A 9,965-nucleotide genomic window follows, 5' to 3' on the forward strand; every position below is an offset into this window, starting at 1 on the left:
GCGTGTCCTATGCTTCTCTCCTGGGTTCTGGTGGCTGCTGGGAAACCTCGGAGTTCTTGGCTTGTAGATGCAGCCTTCCACGTTCTGCCTCTGTCGTCACTTGGCCTTCTCTGTGTGTCTCTGAGTCTCAAACGACTCTCTCCTTTTTTTTTTCTTTTTTTGTAGAGACAGGGTCTCCCTATGTTGTCCAGGCTAGTCTCGAACTCTTGGGGTCAAGCAATCCTCCCTCCTCTGCCTCCCAAAGTGCTGGGATTACAGGCGTGAGCCACCGAGCCCAGCCTCTCCGTTTTCTTATAAGGACACGCCTTTCTCTTATTAAGCCCACCATAAATTCAGGATAATGTCATCGCAAGATCCTTAATTACATCTGCAAAGACCCTATTTTTTTTTTTTTTTTTTTTGAAATGGAGTCTCATTCTATCACCCAGACTACAGTGCAGTGGTGGGATCTCAGCTCACTGCAATCCCTCTGTCCTGGGTTTAAGGGATTCTCCTGCCTCAGCCACCAGAGTGGCTAGGATTACAGGCACACGCCACAATGCCCAGCTAATTTTTGTATTTTTAGTAGAGACGGGGTTTTACCATGTTGGCCAGGCTGGCCTCGAACTCCTGACCTCAGGTGATCTACCCACCTCAGCCTCTCAAAGTGCTGGGATTACAGGCGTGACTCACTGCGCCCAGCCTCATTTTTAAATGACCGATGCTATTTATTGACATTATACATAATATCAAAAGACTGAAAGAAACCCAATGCGACCACATGATGGAGTAATACAGCTATAAAAAGGAATGAAGACAGTCTTCATATACTGACATTGAATGGTGTCTGGATATATTAAGTGGAAAAAAACCAAGGTAGAGAACAGTTTTTACAATATGTCATCTTTTGTGTGCACAAAGAGAAATACATGCATGTGTATGTGTTTATAAATTTGCATAATATATATATATATATATATATATATATATATTTTTTTTTTGAGACGGAGTCTCGCTCTATTGCCCAGGCTGGAGTGCAGTGGCCAGATCCCAGCTCACTGCAAGCTCTGCCTCCCCGGTTTATGCCATTCTCCTGCCTCAGCCTCCTGAGTAGCTGGGACTACAGACGCCCGCCACCTCGCCCGGCTAGTTTTTTGTATTTTTTAGTAGAGATGGGGTTTCACCGTGTTAGCCAGATGGTCTCGATCTCCTGACCTCGTGATCCACCTGTCTTGGCCTCCCAAAGTGCTAGGATTACAGGCTTGAGCCACCGCGCCCGGCTTATATATATATATATATTTTACCACACCAAGCACATGAACAAAATTTGCTTTTATCTATCTATCTATCTATATATATACACACACACATATATATATATATATATATTTTTTTTTTTTTTGAGACGGAGTTTTGCTCTTTTTGCCCAGGCTAGAGTGCAGTGGTGTGATCTCGGCTCACCGCAACTTCCACCTCCTGGGTTCAAGCGATTCTCCTGCGTCAGCCTCCCGAGTAGCTGGGATTACAGGCATGCACCACCACGCCCAGCTAATTTTGTATTTTTAGTAGAGACAGGGTTTCTCCATGTTGGTCAGGCTGGTCTTGAACTCCTGACCTCAGCTGATCCACCCACTTTGGCCTCCCAAAGTGCTGTGATTACAGGCATGAGCCACTGCGCCCGGCCAATTTGCTTATATTTTTAAATAAGAAACGTAAAGGCCAGGCACGGCAGCTCACGCCTGTAATTGCAGCACTTTAGGACGCCAAGGTGGGCGGATCACCTGAGGTCAGGAGTTTGAGACCAGCCTGGCCAACATGGTGAAACCCCATCTCTACCAAAAATACAAAAAAATTGGCTGGGCATGGTGGTGGGCACCTGTAATCCCAGGAGAATTGCTTGACACCACCCCCCCCCCCGGGAAATAGAGGTTGCAGTGAGCCGAGATCGTGCCACGGCACTCCAGCCTGGGCAACAGGGCGAGACTCTAAAAAAAAAGAAACATGAAAAGAACAAGCCAGGCCAGGCGCGGTGGCCTATGCCTATAATCCCAGCACTTTGAGAGGCTGAGGTTGCTGGACCTCTTGAGCCCAGGAGTTTGAGACCAACCTGGGTAATACAGCAGCAAAACTCTGAATCTACAAAAAATGCAAACAAGTTGCTGAGTGTGGTGACTGTGCGTGAAGTCTCAGCTACTCAGGAGGCTGAAGAGAGAGAACTGCTTGAGCCTAGGAGGCAGAGGTTGCAATGAGCTGTGATCCTGTCTCTTCACTCCAGCCTGGGTGACAGAGCAAGACTCTGTCTCAGAAAAAAAAAAAAAAAACAAAAAAACAAAAACGAAAACAAAAGACATATGAACCAAAATCTAGGCCAGGGGGCGGTGGTTCATGCCTGTCATCCCAGCACTTTGGGAGGCCAAGGTGGGTGGATCACCTGAGGTCAGGAGTTCGAGACCAGTCTGGCCAACATGGTGAAACCCCATCTCTACAAAAATACAAAAATTAGCCAGGCATAGTGGTGTGTGCCTATAGTCCTGGCTACTCAGAAGGCTGAGGCAGGAGAACCACTTGAACCCGGGAGGAGGAGGTTGCAATGAGTTGAGATAGTGCCATTGCACTCCAGCCTGGGCAACAGAGTGAGATTCCATCTCAAAAAAAAAAAAAAAAAAAGTAACAAAACTGGGGGAATAAGGGAACAAGATGAAAACATAAGAATGAAAGCCAGACTTCTTTCAATGTACCTTGTTGTCTGGTTTCAACTTTGGAAGCATAATTAAAAATAAAAGTCAAAAGGAAATATCGAAAGAAATCCCTAAAAATGGAAACAAACAAATGAACTTCACTGTATATCAAATTGCAAAGACCCTGTTTCAGTTACAGTCACATTCACAGCTACCAGCAGATTAGGATTTGGATATATGTGGGTGGGTGTGTGTAAATTTTTTTGTGACTCGGGCACTCTTGCCCAGGTTGGAGTATGTGCTGCTATATGGCTTATTGCATCCTCAACTTCTGGGGGTCAAGTGATCCTCCCATCTCAGCCTCCGAGTAGCTGAGACTGCACACAGGTCACAGGTGCCACCGCCATGCCCAGCTTATTTATTTATTTATTTATTTATTTATTTAATTTTGTAGAGATGGGGGTCTTGCTTGTTGCCCTGCCCTCACCATGCTAGCCTCCAGCTCCTGGGCTCAAGAGATCCTCCCACCTTGGTCTCCCAAAGTGCCAGGATTATAGGCATGAACCACCATGCTCAGCTGGGATATATATTTTTAGGGGCTACTACTCAACCCATTACATCAAGTATTAGCTATGGTAGCTTTAAACATAGGCATTTATTTGAATAGTTTACTTCTCCATGGTGACATGCCTACAGTTACACACACTTACAAGCAGGACTATAGCCTGAGTTCCTAGAAGAGGCTTAGTTAAGTGCGTATCAAAGGTTCCAACCCCTGGCCACATGCCTTGACTTTCAGGCCTACAAATGAGCAATAGGGGACCTCGGAAAGTGACTCCTCCTATCGCAGCCTCCTGGGTCTCAGCACTGCCCTGAGAGCCTTTTCTTACCAAGTCCAGGGTGAGGAACTTCTGGCTGTAAGGACCCTATGCCTCTCAGAGCTGAACTGGGGAACCCTTGCTCAACTTCCCAAAGATTTTCCTGCTGGGCATGGTGGAGCATGCCTGTAGTCCCAGCTACTCAGGAGGCCGAGGCAGGAGGATCGTTTGAGCCCAGCAGTTTGAAATCCGAATTCCCTGATCCTTCTGACTGGCACTGCACCCAGGTAGAGTGGGCTCTGGAGATCTGAGAAAGCCCAGGGAGTCTTACAAGAGGAAGCCAGGCCAGGCGCAGTGGCTCACACGTATAATCCCAGCACTTTGAGAGGCTGAGGTGGGTAAGGGATCACTTGAGCCAGAAGTTCGAGACCAGACTGGGCAACACTAAGACCTACATCTCTACTAAAAATTTTAAAATAGGCCGGGCGCGGTGGCTTATGCCTGTAATCCCAGCACTTTGGGAGGCCGAGGAGGGTGAATCACCTGAGGTCAGGAGTTAGGGACCAGCCTGGCCAACATGGTGAAACCCCATCTCTACTAAAACAAATACAAAAATTAGCTGGGCGTGGTGGTGCGCCTGTAATCCCAGCTACTCGGGAGGCTGAGTTGGAAGAATTGCTTGAACCTGGGAGGCGGAGGCTGCAGTGAGCTGAGATTGCGCCACTGCACCCCAGCCTAGGCAACAGAGCGAGACCCCCCACCTCAAAAAAAAAAAAAAAAAAGAAAGAAAGAAAGAAAAAAGAAAAGAAAATATGGTGAAACCTCGTCTCTACTAAAAATACAAAAATTAGGCTGGCGCGGTGGCTCACGCCTGTAATCCCAACACTTTGGGAGGCCAAGGCGGGTGCATCACCTGAGGTCAGGAGTTCAAGACCAGCCTGGCCAAAATGGTGAAACCCCGTCTGTACTAAAAATACAAAAATTAGCCAGGCGTGGTGGCAGGCACCTGTAATCCCAGCTACTCCAGAGGCTGAGGCAGAAGAATCGCTTGAACCCTGGAGGCGGAGATTGCAATGAGCCGAGATTGCGCCACTGTACTCCAGCCTGGGCGACAGAGCGAGACTCTGTCTCAAAAAAAAAAAAAAGGGCGGCCGGGCTCGGGGGCTCACGCTTGTAATCCCAGCACTTTGGGAGGCCGAGGCGGGCGGATCGCGAGGTCAGGAGATCGAGACCATCCTGGCTAACACAGTGAAACCCCGTCTCTACTAAAAAACACAAAACAAAATTAGCCGGGCGTGGTGGCAGGCACCTGTAGTCCTAGCTGCTGGGGAGGCTGAGGCAGGAGAATGGCGTGAACCCGGGAGGCGGAGCTTGCAGTGAGCTGAGATGGCACCACAGCACTCCAGCACTCCAGCCTGGGCAACACAGCCAGACTCCGTCTCAAAAAAAAAAAAAAAAAAAAAAAATTAGCCGGCTGCAGTGGCCTGCGGCTGTAGTCCCAGCTACTCGGGAGGCTGAGGCACCAGAATCACTTAAGGCCGGAATGCGGAGTCTGTAGTGAACCGAGACTGTGCTACTGCACCTCTCCAGCCTGGGTGACAAAGTGAGACTCCATCTCAAAAAAACAGAAAAAAAAAAAAAAGGAAAGAAACAGGGTCTATGAGGTGTCCCAGCATCAACATGGCGATGAAAGTAGCAGCAGACCGCATGCTGGGTCATCCTTTCTGACTTTTCTAGACTTTTCTATATGCACAACTTTTGCACAACTTGCAAACGCCTACCCATCGTTGAAACCTCTGCTTGGGTGTCCCCTTGTGGCAGCCAGTGGTTACTGCAGTTTTTTTGTTTGCCCTTTCAACAGTAAGGGTGGCCAATCAGAGTTCCCCATCCCCCTGGCTACAGGGATTGGTTAAAGGAACAGCACGGAATTTACCAAGGCCAGTGAGATTCTCCCATGAGAAGGATACCAAGGGCTGGGAGGGAGAAGAACTCTTTCCTGGGGAGTTAAAGCGAAAGTCCAGCGCCCCTTAGGTTCTGTCTTCTGGAAGAAGCTTTCCGCAGAAAGAATCCAGCAGGCACAAGACAACAGAGGTACTTGGTGGACAGGGAAGTATGGTTTGAGCCCCTGGATCCAGCTATACCTGAAGCCCCAGCTATGATGTTCCACTTACGTGAGCCCAACAAGTTTTGTTTTTAATTGCTTCGTCCACTTGGAATTTGCAGTCTGTCCCTGGCAAAAGAGCCAGTACTAATGCATATCTGCTCTGTGAACTCTTCCCTAGCTGCCCTGCTCAAAAGCTAATCATTCCTTCTCTTATACTTTGAACTTTAGTACCCTCCACTGATTTCTGTCATTGCCTGGTTTATGCCATGTTGTAATTGCTTGTTTCAGCCCCCTTAACTTTGACTTGTAGGAGCAAGGACCTAAGAGGTTTCCTGGGGCTCTGTTTGGGGCTGTTCAGGACAGTTTACTCTCCCCTATCATCATGAATGCATGACTCAGGCCGGGGCAATCAGAAGGCTTCCCTGGCTGGCTGAGCATGGTGGCTCATGCCTGTAATCCCAGGACTTTGGGAGACCAGCGGGTGGATCACCTGTGCCCAGGAGTTCAAGACCAGCCTGGAGAATATAGCGAGACCTCATCTCTATTAAAAAACAAAACAAAACTAAGAATTAGCTGGGCGTCGTGGCACATGCCTGTAATTCCAACTACTTGGGAGGCTGAGATAGGAAGATGGCTTGAGCCTGGGATGTCGAGGCTGCAGTGAGCCGTGATCGTGCTACTGCACTCTACCCTGGGTGACAGAGCGAGATCCTATCTAAAAAAAAAAAAAAAAAAAAGGCTTCCTTGGGATAGTTTTGGGATTGCAGAGCTGGAGTGATCAGCGATCAAAGTCAGGTATACCCGTGGCCATTTCTTCACTGCAGAGTCATGGCCATATCTAAGCCTGAGCCCAGCTGTATCTGATGCTTCATAAATCATCCTTCCCTATTCCACTAACCAAAATCCTATTCTGGATCTAGCTTAAATTATATTTCTGACCGGGCACGGTGGCTCACGCCTGTAATCCCAGCACTTTGGGAGGCCGAAGCAGGTGGATCACCTGAGGTCAGGAGTTCGAGACCAGCCTGGCCAACATGACAAAACCCTGTCTCTACTAAAAATACAAAAATTAGCCAGGCATGGTGGTGGGTGCCCATAATCCCAGCTACTTGGGAGGCTGAGTCAGGAAAATCACTTGAACCCAGGAGGTGGAGGTTGCAGTGAGCCGAGATCACACCATTGCACCTAGCCTGGGCGACAAGAGCAAAACTCTGTCTCAAAAAAAAAAAAAAAAAAAAAAAAATTATATTTCTTCCAGCTGAAACCTAAGAAGTCTAGACCAATGTACCTCTCCAACTAACAAAAATGCCCTACCCACTACTAAAAAAAAAAAAAAAGAAAGGTATAAAAGCCAGTACTGGCAAGGTTGTAATGAAACTGGCAAACATATATTTCCTTTTAAATGGGAAAAAAGTCGGTATTATATCTCAAAAGCTGTAAAAGTATTGCACCCTTCAGCTCAGCAATCCATTTCTGAAAATTTCTCCTAAGGAAGTCTTTCGAGTGAAGGGACAAGGCCTGACAGCAATATCGCCAATTCTAAAAGAGCAATATTTTGCTGGGCACGGTGGCTCACGCCTGTAATCCCAGCACTTTGGGAGGCCAAGGCAGGTGGATCACCTAAGGTCAGGAGTTCGAAACCAGCCTAGCCCAACATGGCAAGACCCCGTCTCTACTAAAAGTACAAAAATTAGCCAGCCATGGCGGTGCGTGTCTGTAATCCCAGCTACTTGGGGGGCTGAGGCACGAAAATTTCTTGAACCTGGGAGGTAGAGGTTGCAGTGAGCCGAGATCATGCCACTGCACTCCAGCCTGGGCAACAGAGTGAGACTCCATCTTAAAAGTAAATAAATAAATAGCAGTATTTTAAAAAAAAAAAAAAAATAGCTGGGCCAGGCGAGGTGGCTCATGCCTGTAATCCCAGCACTCTGGTAGGCCGAGGTGGGCAGATCATGAGATCAAGAGATCAAGACCATCCTGGTCCACATGGTGAAACTAAAATACAGCCTCCCTAGTAGTTGAGATTACAGTTGTCTGCCACCACGCCCAGTTACTTTTTTGTATTTTCAGTAGAGACAGGGTTTTGCCATATCGGCCAGGCTAGTCTCGAACTCCTGACCTCAGGTGATCTACCCAGAGGCTAAGGCAGGAGAATCACTTGAACCTTGGAGGTGGAGGTTGAAGAGAGCTGAGATCTGCCACTGCACTCCAGCCTGGGCAACAATAGTGAAACTCCGTCTCAAAAAAAAAAAAAAAAAAAAGAAATGCAGACACCCTCATGGGTTGTGCTTCGCTGGTCAAGGCAGTGACCCTCTCCCATCCAGGGAACCAGGAGCCTCACAGGGATCAGGACCTTCCTGATCCATGGCCACCTGAGCTGAAACAAAATATCATTTGTGCCTTGTCCATTGCTTTCCTGGGGTGCAGGCAACCAAAGAACAGAGGTTCATTTGCCCCCGTCCTTAGCTGCCTTCATATCCCAGAGTCAGAAGAAGCTGAGATTCCTCAAATGGTTTTTTGTTTTGTTTTGTTTTGTTTTTTAGATGGAGTTTCACTCTTGTTGCCCAGGATGGAGTGCAGTGCTATGATCTCAGCTCACTGCAACTTCTGCCTCCCAGGTTCAAGCGATTCTTCTGCCTCAGCCTCCTGAGTAGCTGGGATTACAGGCATGTGTCACCATGCCTGGGTAATTTCGTATTTTTAGTAGAGACGGGGTTTCTCCATGTTGGTCAGGCTGGTCTTGAACTCCTGACCTCAGATGATCCACCTGCCTCAGCCTCCCAAAGTGCTGGGATTGCGGGTGTGAGCCACCGCACCCAGCCATGGGGTCTTTCTTTTCTTTCCTTCTTTCCTCCTTCTTTCCTTCTTTCCTTTCCTTCCTTGCCTTCCTTTTCTTTCTCTTTTCTTTTCTTTTGTTTCAAGATGGAGTCTCGCTCTGTCACCCAGGCTGGAGTGCAGTGGTACAATCTCGGCTCACTGCAACCTCCAGCTCCTAGGTTCAAGCAATTCTCCTGCCTCAGTCTCCCAAGTAGCTGGGATTGCAGGCAACCACCACCACGCTCAGCCAATTTTTATATTTTTAATGGAGATGGGGTTTTACCAATGTTGGCCAGGCTGGTCTTGAATTCCTGACCCCAAGTGATCTGCCCACCTTGGCCTCCCAAAGTGCTGGGATTACAGGTGTGAGCCACTGTGCCCGTCCTCAAGTGGGATCTTGAAACTTCCTCCACTGCCCACCTGCGCCCAGCTGCCTGGTAGAAGTTCCTTAGATGGGCACAGAGACTGCTGGATCCAGCCACCCTTCATCCTGCACACATCTCTGCCCCTGCGCATTAATTGTGCACCTACTGTGTGCTGGCACAGACTAAAGGGAAAGAAGACCCAGCCTCAACATTCAAACTACTCTGGGCGAAAAGAGGGAGAGGCAGGGGTGGGGAGTGGAGCAGTAAATATACTCTCCAAGGGGTGGGCCAGGGCTGGACATGGGAGCAGGGGCCATGGGCAGTGGCTGACCACCAAAAGCACATCTGTGGCCTAGTATTTTTGTTGTTGTTGTTTGAGACAGGATCTCACTCTGTTGCCCAGGCTGGAGTGCAGTGGCAAGATGGTAGCTCAGGCCGGGTGCAGTGGCTCACGCCTGTAATCCCAGCACTTTGGGAGGCCGAGGTGGGTGGATCACTTGAGACCAAGAGTTCGAGACTAGCCTGGCCAACATGGTAAAACCTTGTCTCTGCTAAAAATACAAAAATTAGCTAGGTGTGGTGGCGCATGCACGTAATCCCTGCTACTCGGGAGGCTGAGGCAGGAGAATTGCTTGAACCCAGGAGGTGGAGGTTGTAGAGAGCCAAGATCACACCACTGCACTCCAGCCTGGGCAACAGAGAGAGACTCCATCTCAAAAAAACAAAAAAAAAGAAAAGGATCGTAGTTCACTGCAGCATTGAACTCCTGGACTCAAGTGATCCTCCTGTTTCAGCCTCCTGAGAAGCTGGGACCTGATGTGCTCACTATCACCTTCGGGTGATTTTAAAATTTTTTGTAGAGATAGGGTTGCCCAGTCTGGTCTGGAACTCCTGGACTCAACTGATCCTCCTGCCTCCACCTCCCAAATATGAGCCTTGTCTTCTCACCTGAGCTCCCCAAAGGCCTCACTATCTCCAGACACCGCCTGGAGAAAAAGGACACATTCATCCTTTAAGAATGCATGTCTGGGCCGCGCGCGGTGGCTCACACCTGTAATCCCAGCACTTTGGGAGGCCGAGACCGGCGGATCACGAGGTCAGGAGATTGAGACCATCCTGGCTAACATGGTGAAACCCTGTCTCTACTAAAAAAAAAAAAAAAAAAAAAACTAGCCGGGCGAGATGGTGGCCGCCTGTAGTCCCA

This window comes from Theropithecus gelada, chromosome 19, assembly GCF_003255815.1.
Source record: "Theropithecus gelada isolate Dixy chromosome 19, Tgel_1.0, whole genome shotgun sequence".
Taxonomy (NCBI): Eukaryota; Metazoa; Chordata; class Mammalia; order Primates; family Cercopithecidae; genus Theropithecus; species Theropithecus gelada.